This window comes from Lathamus discolor, chromosome 3, assembly GCF_037157495.1.
Source record: "Lathamus discolor isolate bLatDis1 chromosome 3, bLatDis1.hap1, whole genome shotgun sequence".
NCBI classification, from domain to species: Eukaryota; Metazoa; Chordata; class Aves; order Psittaciformes; family Psittacidae; genus Lathamus; species Lathamus discolor.
In genome coordinates this window covers 119,539,157-119,566,766 of record NC_088886.1, presented here as the reverse complement: position 1 = coordinate 119,566,766, position 27,610 = coordinate 119,539,157, and the positions used below count along the sequence as shown (strand labels likewise).

Below are 27,610 nucleotides of genomic sequence, written 5' to 3'. Positions count from 1 at the left end.
ACTTACAGGTGTGCAGAATATGCTTTAACTAGACCATTATTATAGTTAATTAGGTAGTTCCCTGAGCAGCAAAACTGATACAGGGGGTTTCAGAGTTTTTTTGATTCAGGTTGTATTGCTGGATCCTCGGGAATGGAGACCCAGTGTCATGTTCCCCTCCATGGCATCATAGTAAAAAATTTTTCTTCCTTGGGGACTCAATGTTGTTTAATGAGGCCTGAGTTCACTCTGACGTTTTTCTTTCTCTGGAGGCAACAACCAAAAATCCGCAACCAATGAGTAATTCCCAAAACATCACAAGCTTTTGTTTATCGAGGTTTTAAATTATGACATTCCATCACAGCAGGTGATGGACAACAGTAGTTCATTAACTTTTTATACAAATGCTCAATTGTTGGGCTTCTTACAATAACTTTTAAATAGTAATGCACATTTAAAATTTTTGTACTTGGTTTAATGCTACAGTTTGTAAACCTGATGTGTGGCATATCTGGAAAACAAATTTCTAACTAGAGCCAATTGCATTTTATTTAGTTTATTACCTACTTCTACAGCTTTCCTTTCAAATGAAAATTTGTTCACCTAAAAGGGAACAAAGCCTTCTCCACAATTTATCTTTTATAGTGTATAAAACATACTGTACACCACGATTTCAGCTGCTTCTTTTCAGAGGGGAAATACAGATTTTGTTCAGTAAAGTGCAATAAATATCACAGGTTTGTCTTCTGGATATTTCCATTACAGAAGAGAAAAGCTCATTTAACCTGAGAAAAGGTTACTGGAGAACCTAGGAAAATGAAATCCTTGCACGGTCATCTCTAAAAAATTACAGCACACTGTTGATTTAGTGACATAAGAGACTTGCACGGGGTTCTTTGGCAGGAGGAGAAGAGTTGCTTCTTTTAGGTCAACAGTATTTCTAGGAAATCCATATTCTGTTCCTGTTTTGCAGTAAGGCTTTCTGTTTCCGCATATTGTAAGTTGACAAACTCAAGTGCTTCCCGATAGCATCTGTGTACTGAATTGCTCTCATTTCAAGAACTCTGGGAGATGTGAGGGAGACAATTTTTTTCTCACCCTGAATCAATAGGGGTGAAAAGTTTTTAAAATGCAAAAACAAAGTTCCAAAATAGGCAAGTGTTTCTTCTCAGTATTTTGTAACTGTTTTATTTTACTTCAGTTTATTTTTACAAATATATTAATTATAGAATCACAGAATAGTTAGGGTTGGAAAGGACCTCAAGATCATCTAGTTCCAACCGCCCTGCCATAGGCAGGGACACCTCACACTAAACCATCCCACACAAGGCTTCATCCAACCTGGCCTTGAACACCGCCAGGGATGGAGCACTCACAACCTCCCTGGGCAACCCATTCCAGTGCCTCACCACCCTCACAGAAAAGAACTTCTTCCTTATATCCAATCTAAACTTCCCCTGTTTAACCCATTACCTTGTCCTATCACTACAGTCCCTAATGAACAGTCCCTCCCCAGCATCCTTGTAGGCCCCCTTCAGATACTGGAAGGCTGCTATGAGGTCTCCATGCAGCCTTCTCTACTCCAGCCTGAACAGCCCCAACTTCCTCAGCCTATCTTCATACAAGAGGTGCTCCAGTCCCCTGATCATCCTCATGGCCCTCCTCTGGACTTGTTCCAACAGTTCCATGTCCTCTTTATGTTGAGGACACCAGAACTGCACACAGTACTCCAAGTGAGGTCTCACAAGAGCAGAGTAGAGGGGCAGGATCACCTCCTTCGACCTGCTGGTCATACTCCTTTTGATGCAGCCCAGGATACGGTTGGCTTTCTGGGCTACGAGTGCACACTGAAGCCGGCTCATGTTCATTTTCTCATCGACCAACACCCCCAAGTCCTTCTCCACACGGCTGCTCTGAATCTCTTCTCTGCCAAACCTGTAGCTGTGCCTGGGATTGCCCCAACCCAGGTGTAGGACCTTGCACTTGGTATGGTTAAACCTCATCAGGTTGGCATCAGCCCACCTCACAAGCATGTCAAGGTACCTCTGGATGGCATTCCTTCCCTACAGCATATCAACTGAACCACACAGCTTGGTGTCATCAACAAATTTGCTGAGGGCGCACTCAATCCCACTGTTCATGTCAGCGATGAAGATGTCGAACAAGACCGGTCCCAACACCAATCCCTGAGGGACACCACTCATTACCGGTCTTCAGCTGGACATTGAGCCACTGACCACAACTCTTTGTGTGCGGCCATCCAGCCAGTTCTTTATCCATTGAGTGGTCCACCTACCAAATTGATGTCTCTCAAATTTAGAGACAAGGATGTCGTGTGGGACAGTGTCAAACGCTTTGCACAAGTCCAGGTAGATGACATCAACTGCTCTACCCGTGTCCATCAGTTCCGTAGCCCCATCATAGAAGGCCACCAAATTGGTCAGGCAGGATTTCCACTTGGTGAAGCCATGCTGGCTGTCACCAAGCACCTTGTTGTTTTTCATGTGCCTTAGCATGCCTTCCAGGAGAATCTGCTCCAGGATTTTGCCAGGCACAGGGATGAGACTGACTGGTCTGTAATTCCCTGGGTCATCCATTTTCCCCTTCTTGAAAATGGGGGTTATATTTCCCTTTTTCCAGTCGTCAGGAAGTTCACCTCACTGCCATGATTTTTCAAATATGATGGACAGTGGCTTAGCAATTTCATTTGCCAGCTCCTTCAGGACCCGTAGATGGATTTCATCTGGTCCCATGGAGTTGTGTGCAGGGGGGTTGGACTAGATGATCTTTTTAGGTCCCTTCCAACCCTTGGGATTCTGTGATTCTGTGATTCTGTGTACGTTCAAGTTCTTAAGATGGTCTCAAATCTGACCCTCTCCTACAGTGGGCCTAGGGTCTTCATTCTCACAGTCCCTGCATCTGCCTTCCAAGACTTGGGTGGTGTGGTCAGAGCCTTTGCCAGTGAAGATGGAGGCAGAGAAGTCATTAAGCACCTCACCCTTCTCCAAATCCAGGGCAGCCAGTTCTCCTGATTGCTTCCGGAGCAGGCCTACATTGTCCCTACTCTGTCTTTTATTCGCTACGTACCTATAGAATCCCTTCCTGTTATCCTTAACATCCCTAGCCAAGTTTAATTCTAACTGGGCCTTAGTTTTCCTAACCTGGTCCCTAGCTTCCCGGACAACATCCCTGTATTCTTCCCAGGCCGCCTGTCCTTGCAGCATTTTCCCTTTTTCCAGTTGTCGGGAAATCATGAAATTTAATTATAAGGATACTAATGTTGTGGTTATTTCACAAAATTGTTTAAGTAAAATATCTTCAGAATTTCAAAGGTCTTTTTCTCCCATTTCAAGAGCAAGGGAACACACCAGGAAAAAAAAATCTTTCCCATTTTGACAAATCAGTATTTTCCAATGACAAAGTCTTGTTACAAATATTTTCTCTGATTTTCAATAGCACCAAATGTTCTAGATTTTAACAGAAAATATAAACAGTTAAAAGCAAGTAAAATTATGTTATCAGCTGTTTAATTTCATTCCTGGAATGGCAAAGCTACCCAAGTTTCACAGTATCTCTCCAGCAACCTTGGCCATATCACCTAACATAAAACTATGCTTGACAGAAAAGGCAAAACAGCCTCAGACTCCATTGCAACACCAGACAGACATAAGTGTAAGCAGTAGTCTGTCATGCCTTCAGATATGCTGTGGGGATTGTCAAACACAGATCAGATTTGGAAGTTTAGGTTAGATACAAGGAAGAAGTTCTTTACTGTGAGGGTGAGGAGGCACTGGAACAGGTTGCCCAAAGAAGTGGTAAACGCTCCATCCCTGGCACTGTTCAAGGCCAGGTTGGACATGCCTTCAGCAACATGGTTTAGCATGAGGTGTCCCTGCCCATGGCACAGGGATTGGAACTTGATGATCTTAAGATTCTTTCCAGCCCTAAACATTCTATGATTCTATGCTGAAGCCATCTACATGTTTCCTCATAAAGCAAGCAAAATACTCACCTCAAAATGATGTTACTGTTCAAAGTACCTGAAGTCATACTTTGACATCCTTGGAAGCCCACATCCTTGGTGGGATTTTAAAAAGCACAACGGTACTTTAAATCAGTATCCCACTGATTTTCAACAGAATATAAATCACATCTTTGAAACGCCACACAAATAATTGTTTTGACAGCAGTCTTTCTGCACTACAAAAAAGCCAATTAAAAAAAAAAAAAAAGAAACCAAAACAAAAAGCCAAACCCATAGCTTAGGGTTAATGCATCATTGTAAACTGGAATTGTAGAATTTCACACTTGTCAGCAATAAACATTTACCCCCAACTTACTCTCCCAGCATTTCATCCTCTTCATTTCTTTTTTATTTAAAATGACACACAGTAAAAATCTAGAAGTATGGTAAGAATAAATTGTCTGATCTACTCCTTTTATCTTTTTAAGGAAGAAAATAAATGTTAGTACAAAGCAGATGAAAAGGAATGAAGAAGCTGTGAAGACAGTTCAGTGACAGAGACCTGAGTACACCCTCACACATTAGCAGCACCAAAGCAAGGTGAGGGACTCTGTACTTAGGCCATTAAATGCTGCCACGAATCTTGACCACCAACACAACAAACTGCAAGAATGACCCTTCAGGATCTCCTTTAACATAGTGTTTCCTTACCTTTTCAAGCCTGATTGCCAGATTCAGAGAGAACATTGCATAGCACCAGAGGGGCATAAAACTGCAGGTTTCTTTTCACATTTTTCAGAGAATTGTTTGAAGTTACTCAGCAAGGAGGCCAAACTGAAAATGGCATGAGCGAATGAGGGTCTGCCTGCACCACAGCTTTGTGCTAGGAAGTGAAATAACTTCCATCTCTTTAGGGTCTGTGATGCTGTCCATCCTCTCTCAGAAGAAACTGGGCATGCACTTTCACATTCGAGGCATGGACACCCACTTGTCCTTAGCTTGTCCAATCAGGAAGGCAAGTTTGGGGCTAACTGTACAGCACAGCCCCACTTTGAGGACAGACAAGTTCCCTGTGTGGATCAAAGCTGAGCAGTGTCATGTGCTGATCATTAAGGCCTGGGGATTTTGAAGACAAAGCTGTTTGCAAAACTAAAATGCATGTTTCAGTTCTATCACAGTGTCTAAAGAACTAGAGAAAGGCAGTGCCAGCCCATTTAAGCTATTGTTATCTGCACTTCCATTCTCCAAAGCCTCTCCCAGGTAGCATGTCTTTCATCTCCTGTTTCTGAGATTACTATGTTCTGACAGGAGTCTTTGGAGTGATCTTTAGAGTGCTTTTAGAGGATAACATGTGGAAATAAATAATTCAAATTTTTCTTGAGTGTTCCTTTAGTGTCTCAGCTTACAGAGAGTGCTTTTATGGAGTGCTCACCTGTAAATGGGCTGTACTTTCTGCTAAGTGTTTTGCCTGAATGACTTTTGAAAGCTCTTCTAACATAAAGATAGTAGGCTTTTATATCCCTACTGTGGTCACATTCCCACTAGACAAGGGATCTATGCTCTAAGTACTGGACACAATTACTGGCACAATTTTCATCAAAGCCACACATGCTTTATGATTTAACATATAGTATGATATGAGGTTTTAACAAACTGTCAAAAGCAGGAACAGTATGAATATGGGAATAAAAAATGTTGGAGAATTTTTTAAACAACAAGGCAAGATTCAGTAATGCCAAAACAGAGGGTAACAGAATAACCATTAAGGACCTGAAATTACAGCTGCAAGCATATCCCACACCAGCAACAGGTAATGCCAACAAAGTGTGTTAAATTAGCCATATCTGATTAAAACTATTTATAGAACAATATATATATGACATTGATTGTATATGATACTTTCTGATTATGCTTCCTTGCTAACACATGATCTACATCAAAAGAAATACACATTTTTCTCCTGAAAATGCTAGATGTTCTGCTGCCAATTTCTCTTTTAAAGTACTCATATTTTAACACTTGCATGTACACTCAGGATCATGCAGTAAGAGAAAGCCACAGTTAGCACATTATGTGATTTTTTCTGACATTTTCTGTAAAAAATACTCGTGACTTAAGATTTCAGTAGCTATGGATATGGTTTATAATCCCTTAAAGTTTTACAGGATAGCAGTCCTAAAAAAAAAGTGGTTTAAACCTCTCTTTCTTTCTCCCTCTCTTTCTCTTTACGGTCTAGGAACTCAGCCCTTAGGAGAGAAGCCTGGCTGGTGGCATCAAAATTAAAGCTTCTATGGTGTATTAATGTGTCTTGGAGGGCAATGATTACTGTACAGTGGAGATAAAATTAAACTTCCTGGTCCAGCGATGTTGAACAGTTTAATTTTTGATGACATAAAGTCCAGGTACTATTTTTATCTCTTAGTTAACAAACAGCCTGCTCCAATATACTCTTTTGCCTTTTGTTTTTCACCACATGCACTCATTCCCACCCAAAACAACAGGAGTGGACAGAAGTTGGACAGGTGAAGCATGTGGGCTAAAGCAGACAAAAATTTCAGCTGACTGATAGGATGTCAGAGGGGCAGACACGTGGGGGTCCCTGCATCACTGTGGGTACAGAGCAAGCCCAACATTTACACTCCCAAGAACATTTGTGCTTCAGCCTGACCTAACTTAGTAGATAAACACAAAAGTAATTAAACACATTTCAAAGCCTTCTATATATAGGAGTTGGGACTGGATGAGCCTCCAAGCACAAAATATACAACACTACCTAAGAAAAAATCTTAAGAATGCGAATACTTGGTTTTGAAAAGGTGAAAGCAGATAAAATAATGAAGGTTGCATAAAACTTAGGTTGCGTAGTTTTACTCATCCCTTCTCAGAAAATATAAATAGTTGCCACAGATCAGAGAGGCAGCAAATCAGCCTCCCAGCACTGGTAGTGCTGATCTGTCCCAGCAAGGAACAGAAATGGCTGCATGGAAAATGCTTTGTAACACAGGCAAACTGGCCAACCTGCTGTAGAAACGACACATCTTTCCTCAAAAGTTTTCAAGTGATTTGAGTTTACTACACTAAGGTTATGTTCTCCTCTGCCTTGTAAGCAGTGGTTATTTATAAACTGCATCTTCTCTTCTTCAGTGCAGTGGTGCTTTTGTCAACTCAAGACACATTCATTCAACCTTCCTGAATTTCACTGATAGATGTAGCAAGTGCAAACTAGTGATAAGATTAGTGGTTAGAGTCTATTAAATGTTTCTTGAAAACAACCTTTAACTGACCTAATGAACTTCCAATTCCACCTAGATTTACAACTTATGCATTCCAGAATCCTATTTGACTATATGTTAGAGCATAGAGATTTATATTTCCTTTCCCAGCAGATTCTGGCATAATACCAGAACACATAAAAGATTCAAAATATAAAACTATGTTGTACCATATTGTTTCTCCATTGCAGGATGAAAGCAATGAAAATGTCGATTTCTACAGAAAAACTTGTTAAGCATTTGCAAATGGTAACCTGCAATTTTTGCTTTCAGCAGAAGCAGCTGAGAACAGTAGCTAACTTATAGGCAGGAATGCTTTACAGTATGTTGTAGTGCTGGTCTGTCAGATGACCCTTGTAGAATACCTTATCTACACATGAGGTTTGGTGCCTCTTCTCTCACTTCATCTCTCCTCAAAAGGCTCACAGACCATGCTCTCCTGCTTTCTCTGCTGTTGCCACTGACAGAAACAAAAAGATGCAGTGCCAGCCAGTTCTCTTACTTTCTAGTTTCAGAAAATGCTGTACTATTCCCTACTGACATATAAATGCAGACGTCAGAAATCTTGTATATTGATAATCCTGGTTAGTTATCATGAAACAGTAGTCACCAGCGGTACACAATTATTCCTCATATGTGTTACGTGCTTATGTGTTACTTCAGGCGTTCAACTTTGGCCACTGAGGGCCCTCAGAGGCATAAAAATGACTTAATTGGGGCAAACTGAAAGCCTAAAGAGACAGACCAGTTTGAGGAGCAACCCAGGGCTTGGTAGAGATGTAGCCCTGCTGCTCCACACCACAGGGAATGGTCCTCATTTAATGAAGCACACCCAACATGGCACACCCAAAATGGCACATCATCCACAAAATAGGATTTCAGCCTCTGTGAAATGAAGTTATAGGTGTTTCCTCTTCAAAACTTGTTTGCTGAGAAAAAGCACTGGTCTGGCTGGTCTTCCAGTCCCTGGGTGGCAATTGAATGCTTCTTCCCACATGCTCCAAAGGGATGGCAAAAGTTCAAGGAAAAGCTTTTTTCCTAATATATTGCATCAGTTGGCTGAAGGTACTCTCTCACTCCAAGCATAGTTTTGATTTCTCATTCTTCTGAAGTACCTGTGAAAGACCAGATTTCCTCCTGAAGCACGGACCCTTGAAGGACACAGACAGAAATACCCTCATTAATTTATATATCCATTTCTTGACATTTTTCAGCAAATCGCTTGACAAATTTCTTTGGAAAAAAAAAAAAAGTCTTTGAAAAAAAACCAAGAAAAGCAGATTTCTTGACATTTTTCAGCAAACCCTCCATCGCTGTTTCTCCATTTTGCCTGGCAGGTGCAATAGGGATGCAGAGCATAATATCTATCATTGCTGACTACAGCAACACAAGAATATTATGTTGCTGTAAAATTACTTTTATGCTATGTGATATGTTCTTTGCATTTCAAGGCAAAGCATCCATATTTTAAGTAAAATTAAGTACATTCTTCTAAGGGTTGCACCAAAGGCATTTCTTTAAGCAATTTAAAGACAATTGCAGCTTTGATTCCAGATAAGCACTTTCTTCTTTCTTGAAATGCTTAACTAAGAGGATGAGTTATACTAGTCACTTAACTCGGTGCTGTTCTTTATCTAGCTCTTACTTTTGTGTTAGATCAATAATGAATGCCGCGAGACAAAAGGAAGATAATCAGATTGTTATTCTGCATTAGTTGGCCTACATGATAATGCCATTCAACCACATTTAGGAAAATCTTTTTTGCTTTTATGCATTATGACTCTGCACATAAATTAGTACTGGCTCCCTCGACAGACAGCTCCCTATAAACATTTACACAGCCCTGTTGTAAAGACACATTGTTCTTTAAAATTTTACTCTGGAGTAACATCCTACTAACAGACAATATTTAAGCTACTTCTGCACTTAGATGACATCTGTTTTCTTGCAAACACCTCCCTCTGAGTGTATACATACGACATCCCTGAAGTAAACCTGGTGCTTAAACATGTCTGTAGGGTCATTTTATATGCTTCAGGGTTTCACAGCTGGCCTCCAGCTGATGCCCTGAAAGACTTGGGTCTCCTGTAGATGCCATGTCATACATGCCATCCAAAGAGCTATTTTAGCTACTCAGTGCTATCTTAACTGGCACTGAATACCCATGGCCAGGCAGCTCAGTCCTATCCCCCATCTTTGATGGCCAGCTCTCCAGGAACAGGGAACACCTTTCTTTCTTCATGTGCACGTTACTGTGGAGAGCTGTATCTAACTTGAATGGCATGTACATGTGTTTCTACACTAACCAGCAAGTCATATTTAAATTAAGACAGCTGTCAGTATAATGCTGTTATATTACATACATATTGATATATAATAAACATCAGCGTTCCTTAACCCATCTGTGCCAAGACACAGCCAGGCTCAGTGAAGGTTTTGGACTGGAGGAGACAGAGAAGGAAAAAAAAAGTAATGTATTGTAGCTCACTAGTATTTCTGGCCTCACCATTGCTCTTCAATATAATCTTCATAAATCACTTTCCTCTATATATGTATAATTTCCTTGCTGTTTACCATCTAAATTCAACTGTCTATTTTGGAAGGCTCTTGTGGACAAAAGCAGTTACTGATTTGGGCTAAAAAATAACACTAGCCTGAAAAAATATGAGGGAACTCCTCCAAAACCTCAAATTTTCATGTGGTTCCCCAGAAAGTAATAAATTGTCATGGTGAAAACTGGTCCCAAACTCACTGACAGTTGGCAACTTCTAGAACGTTCACAATGAACTAAATTTGAGGCTCTGTTATGAAACCCTATTTAAAAAAAAACCAAACCACCACAAATAAGAATCCAGAGCCTTAAGTTCATTTTATATCAGATTGAATTAAAGTATCTCAGTAATTAAAGACATGAAACATAATCACTAATGACAGCCTTCCACAGAGCAGCATGAGGATGACAATGGTGCAAGCTACCTCTCTTCTCCATGAGCATATCAGCCTGGGACAAAAAAAATGCAATTTGGTGACCTAGATGCTAATTCCACCACAAACTTTTTGTGGAAAGCTAATGCATTATTTACATATATTCAAATGTTGTGGGGATTTGTGCGCTCACAGTTTCCCTGTGCCGCTGGCTCAGCCTGTCTACGCTACTCATGCATAAGCAGATATTACTGAGCACAGTTTTGCAGTATCTGTTGAGGCTGTAAATGCAGACATCTTTCTAATTAATATCTTATTAAAGATTATGCATACATCATTCTTAATCAGCTTAAGAAATGTGCCTTCAATTTTGCCTCCCTGGACAGCTATAACATAGGACTGTCCAAACCCATGCCCATTACAGCCATGGCTATATTAGGCACTTCTACACAAACTCTGTTGCTGTTGATAATTTTTGCTACTGGTGATGGAATATTGCACCATCTGCATTTCACTGCATGTACTGATACAGTACTTGGCAAGAGAGAGGGTTCCTCTTTTTCCAAAACTAACCTACATTAATTTCTTACCACAGAAAAGCGAAATCCTGATCAGTGCACCGGTGCTCATTTTTTTCAGTTTCTCTTAGACTTCCTTTACTTCCCAAATTAACTAATTAATTTACTGTACACCAAAAATTAGACCAAGAATCTTCAACTTACACCAAACTGACCGAGACAATACACGGCAGCATGGGGTTGCAGCGTGATGTGGTGGGCTGGCTGAAGTTGATGCAGCTGGAGCAGGCACACCAGCAACTCCTCCTGTCATAAACGTACTTGTTCCATCTTGAGTAGCCAGATGAAGGGAAGAATTAGACCAAGTTCATCCAATACTGATGTTAATCCCTCAGTGGAGGTGAGAAATTAGGTCATTTAGGGAATTCTAAGTGTTGTTTCTAGCTTTTTAAGTCTCCCGTTTCCGACAAGAAACTAGCCAAAAATATCTTCGGGGCTTCCAAGGGATTGAACCTAAAGAAAACATTTTTCTCTCCAAGAAAACTCCTCAGAGAGGCCCCCATGAGATGACTGTATTTGAGAACACTGTGAGGCAATCACAAGAGTTTTAGAAGTCAGATTCAGAAACTTTTGACAGTCCCAGACAGAGGAAGGAAAACATCAGTATTCTAACACTTTGTAAAGCACTACAATTCTATGGTATTTTGATTTGTTTTGCATCTTTAATGTCAAAACTAGCTGCTTCTCACACTGCATGTTAGGTATTTTATCACCATTTCCAGTAAAAGAAACTTTAATAAGACTGTCTTTTTTTAAAAGGTACTTGGCATTTTCAAAGCTCCAGAGAGCTTTTTGCCTGCAGCCCTTCTCCTCTTCTGGAAAGGCCTGCAAGACTTCTGCTACTCACCTGCTTAATCCTACAAACTGTAACAAATTAGAGGGATGGAAAGAGAATGAATATTTATTTGTTTACTCTTAAAATGTCTCAATATCCCCCACTGCTTTAAATTGGGGGGCAGACTATTAAGTTTGACTTACAAAAAAACAGCTTTGAGATTTCTTATAGAGAAAAAGTTTAATTTTTACAGTATTTTTATCTCTAAGCCGTCAAAATGTAAAGTTTACAGACTACCCTTACCTTAAAGTCTTACTGGAATAATCCATGTTCAAAACAAATGCTGGTTTTCTCCCATGTGATTTTCTCCACATACCTACATTTTCATCATACTTTATCCTTCTTCCAGGTCAATAGATAAGTTTCAGTTTTGGGAGTCACATTGTTCTGGAACATAGCAGTGAGAAGCACACGGGGAATCACTTATGAAGTAAATGCTCATCAGTCTTCCCTGAGCTTGTATCAATTTAAAGACTAGAATAGAAGGCAATATCGGACCTTTCAGTGGAGTCATGTAAAGTGTTCTAGACTCCAGACAAATTCTGTTGCATTTAATTCCTATGTATAAGACTCTATACTAACGGATTCTTCAGCAAATAATTCTTCATCTGTTGGAGCTTTTTTCACAAGAATTGGTTGAATTATTCTTAAATGTGACCTGAAATTATTCCGAAATAATAAAATTTTCTTAAGTCTTCAATTGGTTACCAAAACTAGCTGTTACTGGTCATCAGCTTCACTGTACAACCTCAATATGATTATTAGCATGTGAAATTTGACCTCAGTTCAATGCAGAGCTTGCAAATTATGAGGGTATATGGTTATACAAAGTACAAGTACTTCTAGTTAAAGATCCATTTGTGTTGTAGAAAAAAAGAAAATTTGCAGTTCTAAAGGTAACATTAAATGCAAAATATATAAATACTCTAACAATATTTTTCATTAAAATCTATCTTAAACTCCTTCCCCCCTCAACTGCCCTCTCTCTCCCCTAAATATCTTTAAATGTAGATAAGTTGAGAAATACTTCGTATTCTTTGGACCACCATGAGCCTCAGATGAGCCAAGCCAGCATTTTTTCTTTCAAGAGTTGCTCTTTGGAACAACATGCATGGTAGAATGCAGTGGAATAATACTTGCTCACATGCAGTGTAAAAGCTTGCGTAACTTTTTAAATTTTTATATTTTTTTGGCATATGCCCTGTCAGGAGAAGGAAGCCACATGCTGACTCTGACTGTTCCATCGCATTAGCTATGCTTTTTCATAGCACAGCCAACAACCATGAATCTGAAAAGCTTTTCATCCACAAAGATGGTCTTGCTATAAAATGCTACAGCTCCTTCTGGAAAATGTACAGAGTTGTTTCAATTAAGTATATTTTTTACATTGTTAATTTATAGGGAATTTTATATTGTAACATCTGGGTAAAAATTTTGAAGGAGAAAGAAAGAAAGAAAGAAAGTCTATTGCCACATTAGAGAGAAGTCTCATAGCAGTTTCTGCTGTATGACCTCTTGAGCTGAACGAGTTTTCATTTCTGAAGATATTTTATTCAGAAACAACAAAAAGCCAAAAACATAAGCCACAGCTCTATACCAGCTTTGATATGACCTCTGTTTTTCAAGCTAATTTAGGCTTCTGTAAGACTGTCTAGAATTAGCATTGCAGAAAATTTAAATAACCCAAAACATCAAGGAAACATCTTCTGTGTCTCAAAGAAACATCTGATGTAGAAACTTTATTTTGCTTATGAGCTGGCAAACCTAATTAAAGGATTTAGGATACAGTGACAGATTTGGACACTAACACGTATCTAAGAAACAGTCTGGCTTCAAACTACCACACAGAAGCTTCTATTTATAAATACTTAAGTATTAATAAAAAAAATTAGAAAAGCTCCTTCTTTTTACTCCCTAAGGAATTTCTCTGGAACAAACCAGATGATTTCTAGAGGTCCCTTCCACCCCTAACAATTCTGTGATTTTGTGTTTAAATCTAGCAACTTCCTAATTCTTACAGATATGGAGGGATTTGACATAAACACCTGTTTTAGAAAGGCTTCTGAAAAATTCTAGTTTAGCAGCAGATGCTTTGATGTGCAAAACCAGTGGGTCCTTCCCAGAACTTGTGGCTACACCTTCAACTCTGCCCCGTCAGTATCCCACACGGCCTTTTTTGGCTGTGTAAGAAACATCCTCAGGGTCCAAGAGTCCATGGCATAGGTCCAGCTTTATCATTCCCTGCTCATTCAAACACTGCTTCTAGCATTGCACTTTTAGCTGCAGGTATAAATGCTTTTTCCTACTCTCTCAAAAGACCTGTCTTGGGTCCTTTCCAGCCTTAGGAGATCTCCAGAGGATAGGTAAATCTCATCAGCTGCTCTTTAAGGAGCTGAAGGTCTTGATCACTCATAGGGATTACCCTTCTCCTTAGACACCTCACTAGCTGCCTGTCTCACTGGCTGACAGACCTGGTTGCACCCACAAATCTAGAGAAGCAAGATCTTCTCTCTTCCCATGTCTGTGCTGGTCCTCCATTTTCATAGTCACTTTTAATTACAGCAAAAGTGCCTGATCTTCTTTTAACCAATAAAACCTTCATCAAAATGACTGCTCCAGTACCGTATGTCTGTTAGGTCACTGATTACTAAAACGTTATTAGATCAGAAACCTAAAGTGAATCTCACAGTAATCAAACTTAGAAGCTGGCATTAGAATTTACATAATCATTGGCAAGCTACTAGTCTTAATTGTCCAAGAAGCACCTACTCAGATTAAGGAGAAGATCAATGGGAGTTGCCTGTAATCACACTAAATCATGAAGTCACCCATTATTTTGTGTGAATTTAATGTGCTCAAACATTCTAGCCTTTCTGCCACAGTAGAGACCATCTAAGGTTGCCCTCAGTGCAGAAACTGACACTGTGACCACACGTTTCCAGATCAAGTTGTTTTGAAACCAAGTAACAAAGGTTACAAACCCATAGTTAGATGCAGTCCTGTTTCAGGAGCTGACAGTCATCAGGTCAGCTGAGCCAGTGTAATGTTCTGTGCCTTCTACCCAGCCCTGCTTAACTGAGTACACCAGAGGGTAAAAAAGTTGCTCTGAAGCACGTCCCCCTTCCCAGTACGGCTCTGTGAGCTGCTGTGCAGCAAACAGGCAAAACAAAGCACCTGCAGCCTTGCGACTGAAACCCAAGAAAAATCCAGATATACTTGAACTTCCCTTTGAAACATGAACTTCTGAGCATATGCGTAACAAAACTGTTATTACCCTGGCTATTACTTGTTATTTATCAATTACACTCAGCATCTGCAGCAGATTTCAACAATTATTCTAGTTTTACTATTTGATTCCATCCACATTTCAACAGCAAGCTACTACAGCATGCATTATGCATGGTGTATATTCCTCCAGCATGCTCAGTATTCTACAGAGAAATGATGTATCCAATAAGCCCTAGAGTGAGCCTCAAGAAAGTCGTACTATCAAGTTGTCTAATAAGATCATTTGATGCATGTTGATTACGCTCAACTAAACCAGCTTTCATTTGATCAGGCAACTTGGATCATATCTTGCCTTCAGGGAAAGGAGGACAAAATCTTTGTAAGTTGCCACTAAATATAAAGCTACATTATTAAGAAACATAACTCAAACTCCTTCAGCAGGACCAGAGCAAGACAGATTTCCTAGCTCTATCGCATTTCTTGCTGAAAGACAAGCAAATCGATCAAATGTGGTTGGACAGGGAAGATTTTCATTACATGTCTTGCTAAATTTTTTTTAATCCTTACTCTGTTGTTAACACACACAATGAAGATCATAACTACATCAGTTCATTACTTTGGCAACACGAAGATGGTTAAAAATTATTCACACAAGTATTCCTTATTTATAGAATATACTTCCTCCAAATTTTATGTCATTCTGTCTCTTTAGGAAAGGTGAATACAAATAATATAAATCTTGGCTGAAAGACAAGCAAACAGTACTTTTTTTGTTCATCTTCAAGAAAACTAGGCATAAATGCTAAACATTATTCAATGGGATGCTGTTTTTTTTAAAAATGCAAGGCATAAAAAGTCCCAAGGTAAATAAAATAGTCTGGATTGCCAAAACCATTATTGATGAAGGCCAAAAATAAAGTGAGAAATGAGAAGGAAGTGGTAATTTGAAAGTGGAATGTTTATAAGCAATTCTCGACACAGCAGGAAATGAAAAGTATGTGATCCCAAGGGGCATTTCTTCCAGCTTCTCCAATACACAAATACTGCACTTTCATCACTGCCCAAGCAGAGCTCTCTGCTCTCACTAAGGAATGCTAAGAGGAGGAAACTGAGCCAGGAGCAACTCTTCCCTCATGGGTGCTGTGCCACCAGCAAATGGATGTATATGGTGATACTGTGGGAAACAGCAACAGGGAGAAATACTTTAGCAGCATTATTCTACACCTTGCCTGAGAGCCTGCAGCTGATCTATAGCTCAAGATACCGGAAAATTTGACAGCAAATAATAAATTCTAGCTGAAGATTTAGAAGCCATTCAAGTTCAGACTTTTGAGTGGTTTTAAATACTTTGCCCACCACTGGTCCTTCCAAGTTTAGGTACAATTTGTCTTAGAGGCAGCTGCATTACTTTAATAATGTAATTGTATTTTAATGTGAGAATTCAGAACTCACCTATCAAGCGACTCTGCCCTCTTAAGAATCAATGGAACTTTAGACGCTTTGTCTTACAAAGGAACAAGACTGGGTTTTGGAGACTGCTAATATGAAGATTGTGCAATACTCCCCCTCTGGATTACATTGTTCAGGCAACTTTTATTGTGAGCAAGAAGGCTGTAAGTCAGATATGCACAGTGTAAGAGGACAAAGTCATTCTTTATTGCGTAATATGCACAATGGACAACTAGGATGAATGAGCAATTATGCTAAGGATTAAACTGCTGTCCACCCTGATGAAACATCTGATGAGTCTCTGCTGACCAGGAAATTCTCATTTGGTGGAAAGGATGGGTTGAAATGTGCGGCTCCTTCATTTTGCTGAGTTTTCATTTCTCTTTTTTTTTTTAGAGTTTTTACTAACTGTAGTGTCAGTACTTTTTCTCTCAAATATTGTTATATTTCAGCTAGGTATAGCAAAGAGATAGGAATCCTCAAGGTCTCATCATCTTTAACACTAATTCTTCGGCAGCCTTGCACAAAACATTTAAGTTTCTTTAGCCTCAATGCCCATCATAAAAGGGAATTAATAGAGCTTAATTGTTCATCATGTTGGCATGTGGCAAGAATGCAACCATTACTTTGTGTATTTTTTTAAATGTAAATTGTCACCAATGGGAAATTTTAAATATCACAGGCCTGATTCAGGAAAACACATGAAAAAAAAATGAAAAGAAGAACTTTGATTAAATAATGATTGTGGGATTAGATCTCTTATTAAAAAGATTAAAAAGTCTATTATCTAGTTTTTCTATATTTATGTTCTCCATAAATCATAATTAATAATGTAAAATAATACTGAAGTTAGAAGTTGTCATTGTAATTTCAGTATTAATACTTTGTTTTCTTAGAAACTTTTTATCATCTTTTTAGAAGTGTCAGTTTGAGAAAACACTGAGAATCAGATATCTAGTATTTTCAAGAAAAAACCCTTAAGGAAAACAGTTAGGAGTATTTTATCTCTTTTCCTCCCCTTTCTTCTGAAAGCTTCATCAGCTCAGCTTATTACCACTACCTTTGATCTACATGACAGTTCTCTGGAAGCAAGATGAAAAATACAATAAAAACAGAAAAAGTTAGCACAAAATAAGGTATGATCCCACAAGAGACAAATTGTTCCATTTTTCCAGGCTACCTCTCATCAGCTGAGAGGGGACAACTCTGCTGCCATTGCTAGCACTTTTAATTTTCACTTTTTTTCACATAATCACAGAATGGTTTGGGTTGGAAGCGGCCTTAAAAGTCACCTAGTTGCCACAGGCAGGTACACCTTCTACTAGAGCAGATGGCTGAAAGCCCCATACAACATGACCTTGAAAACTTCCAGGGATGGGGCAGACACAGGTTCACCGGGCAATCTGTGCCAGTGTTGCACCAGCCTCACAGTACAGAATTTCTTCTTAGTATCAAATTTAAGTCTACCCTCTTTCAGTTTTAAGCTATTCCCCTTGTCCTATCTCTACATGCCCTTGTAAAAAGTTCATCTCCAGATTTCTTGCAGGCTTTCTTAGGTACTCAAAGCTGCTCTAAGGTCTCACCAGAGCCTTCCCTTCTCTGGGCTGAACAAGCCCAACTCTCTCAGCCTCTCTTTATAGGAGAGGTGCCCCAGCCCTCTGATCATCTTCATAGCCTTCCCTGGACTTGCTCCAACAGGCCCACATCTTTCCTGCGCTGGGAGCTGCAGAGCTGGACACAGTACTCCAGGTGTACTCTGTGAAGTAGAACTATTTTACTATGTAACTCTACCTTACCTACAACTTGAAACTTGCAGCTGACTCTGCTGCTGATGGCAGTTAGCCACTGTTTGGGAGACAAGAATTTTGATGCTTCCACAAGCAGTTTTGGCATAAAACCATATATATGACATCTTCAGCCTTAGAGGTAAAGGGTGATCAGTTCCAGCCTGGATATTTTCTTGGAAAATGAAACTATCAAAGATAATGACTAAATATAAATAAATAAATAAAAGATTGCATTGTATACATTGAATTGGTATCAGTATTGTATTGGTATCATCATTGTATACAGTGAATTGGTACTCTGCAGGACTGGGCTCACTAATAAAACAAATATCTAGGGACGCTGATTTCTCACTCCGTTATGCATTATGATGGCTCATAATTGATTAGTGATGTATACAATCTCAGCATTTTCCTTTTACTGAACATTTTCATATTACAATGTCCAAAAATATTTCCATTATAAGTTTTTAACGGCAGAAATATATTGTATCCATCTTGTATCGACCATCATCTGCTATGCATTACTCCGTGTCAGAGGGAGTAGTCATTACTGTTCAAGAAAGCCAACTTTATTAGACAGATAACCAAGAGAACCTACATAGTACATTGAAAAACTGCCATCCAGCCTTTTCCCTTTTTACATTTGCAATTTGCATTTATCTTTTCACTCTTCCAATATGCTACTTCTCCAAAATATTTCCTCTAAGATATTTTATTGTTTGTTTACAGTAATTTAGCTACTACATCAACCATTTAGATGATATATTTACTCAGCTACTTCATCTGGAACATGTTTCCTTTTATGTCTATTAATCTACATTGCACTTTCTGTAGTAGAATTGTAGCTATTCGATAATTTATATTTTGACATTATGAGAATTTCCCAAACATTCACAGTATTATTCTGGAGAACTCTTACACTATCGCATACTACTTGATATATTCTTTACCTGTAGGTATCCAACATTTTAATTTAAAAAGTTAAAATACAAAACCTAATTGTGTAAGTGTGCATGATCACACAGGTCATCATTAGAAGCTAAACTTTATTAAATTGAAGCCAAAATTTGTGGTAAACTGTAATGTTAGTTATTTCATTCCTTCACTTTATATCTAGAAACTATTAAAGACTGATCTCTGATGTTTCAGATACGTACTGTTTTCTCCACAGTAACAATATAGAAGAATAACGAGCACTGCATTGCTCTTGAAATAATAATTGATCTGAGCATCTTAAGGCAGCTTAAGAATTACAGAATCACAGAATCACAGAATCCCAAGGGTTGGAAGGGACCTAAAAAGATCATCTAGTCCAACCCCCCTGCAAGAGCAGGGTAACCTACAGTACATCACACAGGAACTTGTCCAGGCGGGCCTTGAATATCTCCAGTGTAGGAGACTCCACAACCCCCCTGGGCAACCTGTTCCAGTGCTCTGTCACTCTTACAGTAAAGAAGTTCTTCCTGATGTTAACGTGGAACTTCCTATGTTCCAGTTTACACCCATTGCCCCTTGTCCTATCACTGGATATCACTGAAAAAAGCCTAGCTCCATCATCCTGACACCTACCCTTTACATATTTGTAAACATTGATGAGGTCACCCCTCAGTCTCCTCTTCTCCAAGCTAAAGAGACCCAGCTCCCTCAGCCTCTCCTCATAAGGGAGATGTTCCACTCCCTTAATCATCTTTGTGGCTCTGCGCTGGACTCCTTCAAGCAATTCCCTGTCCTTCTTGAACAGAGGGGCCCAGAACTGGACGCAATATTCCAGATGCGGCCTCACCAAGGCTGAGTAGAGGGGGAGGAGAACCTCTCTTGACCTACTAACCACACCCTTTCTAATGCACCCTAAGATGCCATTTGCCTTCTTGGCCACAAGAGCACATTGCTGGCTCATGGTCATCCTCCTATCCACCAGGACCCCCAGGTCCCTTTCCCCTTCACTACTTTCCAGCAGGTCAACCCCCAACCTGTACTGGTACATGGGGTTGTTCTTCCCCAGATGCAAGACTCTACACTTGCCCTTGTTAAATTTCATCAAGTTTCTCCCCGCCCAACTCTCCAGCCTGTCCAGGTCTCGCTGAATGGCAGCACAGTCCTCTGGTGTGTCAGCCACTCCTCCCAGTTTTGTGTCATCAGCAAACTTGCTGAGGGTGCACTCAATTCCCTCATCCAGGTCATTGATGAAAATATTAAACAGCACCGGTCCCAGCACCGACCCCTGGGGAACTCCACTAGTCACAGACCTCCAGCTAGATTCTGCGCCATTGACCACAACTCTCTGCCTTCTTCCTTTCAACCAGTTCTCGATCCACCTCACTACTTGATCGTCAAGCCCACACTTCCTTAGCTTATCTATGAGGATGCTGTGGGAGACAGTATCAAATGCCTTACTGAAATCAAGAAAAACTACATCTACCGCTCTACCATCATCCCTCCACCTAGTCACTTCCTCATAGAAGGCTATAAGGTTGGTCATACATGACTTCCCCCTCATAAAACCATGTTGGCTGTTCTTAATGACCCCCTCATCCTTGATATGCCTAGTGATGGAGTCAAGAATAAGTTGTTCCATCATCTTTCCAGGGATGGAGGTAAGGCTGACCAGTCTATAATTACCCGGGTCCTCCTTCTTGCCCTTCTTATAGATTGGTGTGACCTTTGCCATCCGCCAATCCTCAGGCACCTCGCCCGTTTCCCACGACTTACCAAAGATGATGGAGAGTGGCCTAGCAATGACCTCCGCCAGCTCCCTCAGCACCCGTGGGTGCATTCCATCCGGACCCATCGATTTACAGATGTCCAGTTTTATTTAGTTAGAATTAGTTAGAATTGTTAGTGTTATTTATTTAGTTAGTTAGAATTGTTAGTGTTCTTAAAAATGTTGTACCATAAAAAACAAAATTCTGTCCAAAACTGCTGTATCAGTTGCAGGTACCTTTCCAAGATCTCAGAATGCATTTTACCTGCAGTGTGTGCAGCACACATCAAATTAGAGTATCCAGTACTTTTCTGATCACAGTTTAAAAATTAAACATAAAAATCTTGAGTCTCAAATGCAGGTTTTGTTTCGCTCAAACTCATTCTATTTCCATGGCATGTAACCCATGACAGTTTTATTTTGTAGGGCTTTGTACAGAATGTACTCAGAGGGTGACACATGCAAAAAAAAAAAAAACCCTGTCTGTAAAACTTTCTCAAGCTGAGAAATAAGTTTTTAAGATCATGCAATGATGATTTTTTTTTTCTTCATCAAAATTTGGTGCTAAATGATTCCAATCTGGAGCTATAAAAACATGTTTCAGGAGGAAAGAGGATAGATTTGTTGAAACTTAAAAGCCTTTTCAACTATTCCATGTAAAAATGCAAATATGCTCTATAAAAGCTGTTTTAATTACAGAAATCTTCTTAGGTATGGTGACCCAAATTCTCTATTGGCCCAGCTCTCATGCAGCATCATGAGAGTTACTTCAGCGAGCAATTTTATGCATAACACTCGTTCTGAACACTGCCTGAGACTATAAATACACTTATTTTATGCAGCTCTAATCCAGTAGAAAAATCACAGAGCTGTGCAAGGAACACAAGGCCAGGTTGAAACTGTTGAAGCAGGTCCAGAGGAGGGCCACAAGGCTGCGGCACCTCCCATATGAAGACAGGCTGAGAAAGTTGGGGCTGTTCAGCCTGGAGAAGAGAAGGCTGCGTGGGGACCTAATAGCAGCTTTCCAGTATCTGAAGGGGGCTTATAACGATGCTGGAGAGGGACTCTTCATTAGGGGCTGTAGTGATAGGACAAGGGGTAATGGGTTAAAACTTAAACAGGGGAAGTTCAAGTTATATATAAGGAAGAAGTTCTTTACTGTGAAGGTGGTGAGGCACTGGAACAGGTTGCCCAAAGAACTGGTGAATGCTCCATCCCTAGAAGTTCAAGTTATATATAAGGAAGAAGTTCTTTACTGTGAAGGTGGTGAGGCACTGGAACAGGTTGCCCAAAGAACTGGTGAATGCTCCATCCCTAGCAGTGTTCAATGCCAGGCTGGACAGAGGCTTGCGTGAGATGGTTTAGTGTGAGGTGTCCCTGCCCATGGCAGGGGGGCTGGAACTAGATGATCTTAAGGTCCTTTCCAACCCTAACCATTCCATGACTCTATGGTTCTAAATGGCATCAGATGCCAGATGGGTTTCTCCAGTGACCTCATCCAGCTTCTAAATAACTCAAGGGGAAGAAGCAACCAGAAAGTCTCGGAAATGTTTAGAGAGGAGCAAACACTGTTAAAAATAAATAAATAAATAAATAAACAACCACAAACCAGAAAATCACTAATCTTTCCTTAATTATTTTGTGGATTTGCTTTTTATGAGCTTTTGTTTGCCCTCTGCAAATATTTGCATAATCAAGTTTCAGAGACGTTAATGTTCCCAGCAAACATATTACAGCTGTTGAATTATAAAACTGTTATTTTTTTTCAAACTGCAGACTAAATCTATACAAAAAAAATACGTACTCATGGATGAGCTTTTTACTTAAGGCACTGTGGGCAATTCACAGCTCAAAAATTATCACAGGCAGAGAGTCATGGGTGGCATATATTTGGTCTTTAAATAGACAAATCTTTGGTTATATTGACTTCCAGAATTCAGATATTACATGAAAAATTAGTGGAAAATACTTCTCCTGTGCAAACATACAAATACTCACAAAGTCACCAACCCCTTCTCTGTAGCACAAAGGAAAACAAAGCGAGAGGCCTCAGCTCCCTTCACTGCAGTGCTAAGGTTACTCTAACCTTCAGGGGAGCTGGGTCAGCATGGTAAATCAGCAGTTTCCTCCCACCTCCAAAACAAAAGTAGTTGGAAATACCCAACATAAATCAGCAGATGCAGGATCTCTCCCCAGGTGAACATCATCACCCCCAGAGGTAACAGACCTTGTGACCCCACCCTGAACTCCAGCTTTCCCGTTTTTAGCTCCATTCATTAGATATTAAGTGCTATACAAAACAAACAAACAAAAAAGGTCATGTAAGTAATTACTGATATGTGTATAAGTCATAGCAATAAAACCTTTAGTCAATCATTCCAGCCCTCTTACAATACTTTTACACATTTGGATTAGCAGGAGAGGGGCAGAAAGGATCCTTACAAGCAGCAGAAACTAATACATCCCAGAAGGGGCCAGTGCAGAAGCACAGCAGTTTCCTTCCAACCTCACAGAGGGGCAAGGTTAGGACAGAGACTGAGTAAATAGGCTATCATGCTGCTCAGCGCCACACACACTGGATTTGCTTGTACAGGAGAAAACGTGAGTGATGGGAAACCTCAAAAGCGTTGTAGGATTGATTCCTTTCAGTGTTTAGGAGCTGCGATGGTAATCTTGGAACATGTCCAGACTTATTTATACCAACAGTTTAAAGAGAAAAATAGGAAGTCTCCTCCCTTCCCTAGATTTACCCAAAAAGCTGAACTAAGCCCAAAGCCGCCTCTGCTGTTCAGCAGGACCAGCCTCAGTCCAGGTTTTAGGACACAAGGTTATGTGTGCGGACACCAGGTTGTGTGTGCTCATGAACAGCCCGTCGAGTTGAATGTGGAGGGAACCGCATGTGCTGATGCTCCCACGGTGCATGCAGAGATGGGGACACGGCAGAGCCAAACCCACGGAAGCCAGAAAGCGACGCCAGCAGCCACCCAAGCCCAAGGAGACAGAGGGGCTGGATGAGGGGATGGATGGGCCATCGGGGAGGGGGAAAACAGAGACAGATTTTGGCTCTCAGTTATCACGCACAAGGAATTATAAAAGCTATTTTTTAACATGATGCTCATGTCTGCAGGTCATCTCTGCAGCAAATATGTTTGAGGCATTAATCCCACACAGGCAGACTGATGCAGCTTTCAAGCTGAGTAAGTGTTTAATCCTGTAAAGGAAAGGGTGGGGGAAAGTACTTCTTTTAGATAAATTGCTTAATTGGGAAGTGAGAAATTCTCCTGCCTAAGCAACTGTTTGAAAAGAAGTTTATTTCGATATGTAAACCTGCTATTCTTCTATGACATCCAGGGAAAACTAAGCCGAAAAAAGAGACACTTGCCTTTATACTGCTGAAACCACAACTTTAAATACATAAAAAAGGCTAATAAACCAATATTACTTAAGTAAGGTTTCTTTGTGCCTCAATTGTTGCACTGAATAGTGATCTAGCACCAAGCACACCAAGTTGCCAGATCACCAACTGAACATTTCCCACAACAGCAAGTACCGAGGAAATGGGGTCCCCAGAGGGGCACTCAGCCCTTACCACTGACATGTAATGGTTTTGGAGATCAGCTTTCCTTAAGCTTAATGGAATTTGGCGTATTGAATCGCATGGCACTGGAGATCTCAGAGAAAAACTCCAATACCTTCCCCACTTACACAGGAGCACAAATGGGGCATTTGGTGTGACTGCTGGGCACAGGCATCTGCCTGCCCTTTCTCCTTCCCCCATGAAAACCCTTCAGCAGGTCTTATCCACACAGAAAATGTCTGCATCTCACTTAGCCACAGGGTGAGAAAAATCATTATCTACCACACCTACAGATGAAAACCAGGGCTCTCTGAAGAACAGCCACAGGACACATCAACAGCCAGGGACCTCCCCTTTGGCAAAGCACAGTTAGTACAGAGAATTAGGATCACTGACAGGGGTCAGACACAGCACTTGCCCAAGAGTCAGCAGCAGGAGGAGGAATAGGATTACCACCTTAAAGAACAGGCCCACCTTTGAAGACAATGTTCATGCTTTTAATGATGCAAACATTAAAGCAAATGTTATAGTGAGTGCCATTATGTTTTAAATTTCTCAAGCTACAGGAAAATAGAAACCTAAATGTTGTCCTTTAATATAATACAATGTTGTCCTTTAATATAATACCATTAATTTTTTCTGTGCTTAGCAACCCACTAAGCACCTCTGATGTTCACTACTGTAAATCACAGGAGCTTGCACACTTTTGATACACAAATAGCTTTAACTGTGATTTCTCCGTAACTGTGTTAATGTAAAAATTCTTAGAAATCTGTGAGTGTAAGTATCAGTGGATTACTATACTCAACATCTCTTACTTAGGAAGGTAGCTCAAGTTTTACAAAAATTAATAGGCTTATTATTATTATTATCAGAATATTCACCTTTATAAGTAACATCAATTAAAACATTACAGAGTAAGTGTAAAACAACTTACAATTTTGAAAAGGCTAATAATTTAACACCTATGTACTGTCATTGACTCCCACGGTGCTAAACCATCATTGCACAGGAAGCTAAATTTGGCTAAAGATTGCCAAAATATTATCTTTGTATGTTTCCAAAACATTTTGTTTAAAAAGGGAAAAAATTGTAACTTTTTCAACAAACTCACCGGTTTGGCTTTTTTTTTTTTTTTTTTTTTTTTTGTTACTGTTTCTGTTACTACACAAATTAAGGGACCTAATCATAACTAAGCCTGTGTTTATATTTTTCTAGGTTTATTCCCCCTATTGCCTAATCCTTCTAAAGATAAGTATATAACATATACACACACACGTAAAGCAAATAAAACTGGGTGTAGAATGCCTATTTAATATGGTCAAAACATTGGTTTCTTCCCCAGCATGATGTTTGTGGACACTATGCTATCTTGCTTCTAGGGAGCCAGGCTGAGATAACACTGCAAACCCCACCTCTGACACTGCTCAATAAAAGTAGGATATCTCTGTCTACTGGTTTCTTTTTAAGGCTCTGACTTTCTGTTACAATTTTAGTGTGACTGGGCAGATCTAGCAATGTAATCTAATCTAACAGCCAATATCCCTAGTAGCAGGTTTTTTTTAGCTGAAGCTAGAATACAATACTCCATTCCAATCTTTCTTGAGCTGGCAGCTGCCTTTTAACAGCCAGTCACACTTGAGATCCCACCTTCTTGGGACTCGTGTGTCTCTGCCTTCTGCCAAGCTGCCGCCACAGCCTTGAGGGTGTCCTTCCACTATCATCTCAATTTCCTTCTCAACTTCCTGTAAAACTTCCACAGGGCTCGCCCTCCACACGCTTTTCCCTCAGTAAGGTCACACACAAACTCAAACTGAACAGCTGCCTCTGGTGTTGTGGAATCACAAATCGGTTCAGTTCCATTCTCCCTCTTTCCAAACTAAAATTTCACATTATTTTTCTGATATATCCTCAGGAAAGAGGTCAGCAGCTTAAAACCAGCATCATCAACAGTAAGCTTTAAACATCCTTGGACTTGATCCCACTTACCTTGAGGCTCCTGGATGGCACCAGCATCCTCCCTCTTTCCAGCACTCCTAATGTGGGGATGAGCCCTATTAGATGCTCACAGCACCTGCCCACTGTTGACCTAATTAGGTGGTGCTGCCTCTGCCATCAACACTGAGAAAGTAGCACTTTAAAGCACAATTCCCTTAAACTATTTTACTGTTTATATTTACTATGAAATGAATCACACCCTCATCTGCAGCAGTTGTGTTAACTTCACAGCTCAGGACTGTGAAGTCTTTAATTAGCCTGATTCTAGGTACTGCTTTCCCTTAGGTACCTTGGGTTGGCGTATATTGCTGTGAATTGCTCTTAACTCCATTCACAGTGTGATGAACCTGCATGTCTAATTCTCTTTCTTTGAAACTAAAAGTCACTGAGGCATTCTGACACTATTAGGTGCCTCACTTTTATGAATCATGTAAGTTAATTTTGCCTAAGATGATTCTTTGCTTCTGCCACATACTGCTGGTAACATTGGTGTTGTCAACACAAGAGAAGTCAGACACCAACCCAAAAGCCTGATAAATGATTAACAAAACACAATCACTAACCTGATGTTATATGATTTAACATTTCTAATTCAAGTTGAGGACCTCAGATAAAAATCTGAAAACATTAAAAACATGAAAAGTCCTAAATAAATTCCAAAACCATGTTCAGGTGATAGCATGCAGGTCTTACCATGCTAAGTGCAAGAACAAAATACTGATCAAAATAAGCACAACGGTACCTTTACACATTTAGTAAAATAGTTTTGTATTAAAGAATGAGAAAGATTAAATTCCTCATGATATGATATCCTTTCAAGCAAGTGTTATCTAACACTCACAGACCCATATCTTAAGTGCCTTCAAAGAGAATCAAACTTAATGCCCTATTTCTTAAAGTAATGATTTGCAGTAGCAATATTTTTATATGATTACAATCTAGGAAAATACTAACCTATTATGAAATACAATTTATCATTATGTTCACATATATTTGTGTATATTAAAGCGACAGCCTTTTGAATTACTAGCATTGTCATTAAATTGGAAGCTATAAATTGTATTATGTATTATAGGTGTTGGTGTGCACAGCTATATATATTATATGTATGAAATCTATGCCACAGAATCAGGCTATATATATTTAAACATATAGAAATATCCAACTTTTACATGTTTTGCTAATTGCTTTTAAGTTCTATGAAAATTAAGGGAATTAAGAATGGAAAGTTTTGAAAGCATATTGACGAGCACAGGCAAAGAAAAGCCAACAAATATAACCCAGCAGTGAGTTCACAGCAGGCAATGGAACTGAATT

General features: G+C 39.8%; 1 long non-coding RNA gene across 1 annotated transcript; it reads right to left on the bottom strand.

Annotated features, from left to right (window-relative positions):
* Window positions 1–5,216: 5,216 nt before the first annotated feature.
* Window positions 5,217–26,323, bottom strand: LOC136011208 (uncharacterized). The gene is made up of 4 exons (XR_010611286.1): window positions 26,285–26,323; window positions 11,797–11,940; window positions 10,863–10,988; window positions 5,217–8,366 (listed from the first exon to the last, which is right to left on the bottom strand). It is a non-coding gene; the product is annotated as an uncharacterized LOC136011208 (long non-coding RNA).
* Between the last annotated feature and the right edge of the window lie 1,287 nt (window positions 26,324–27,610).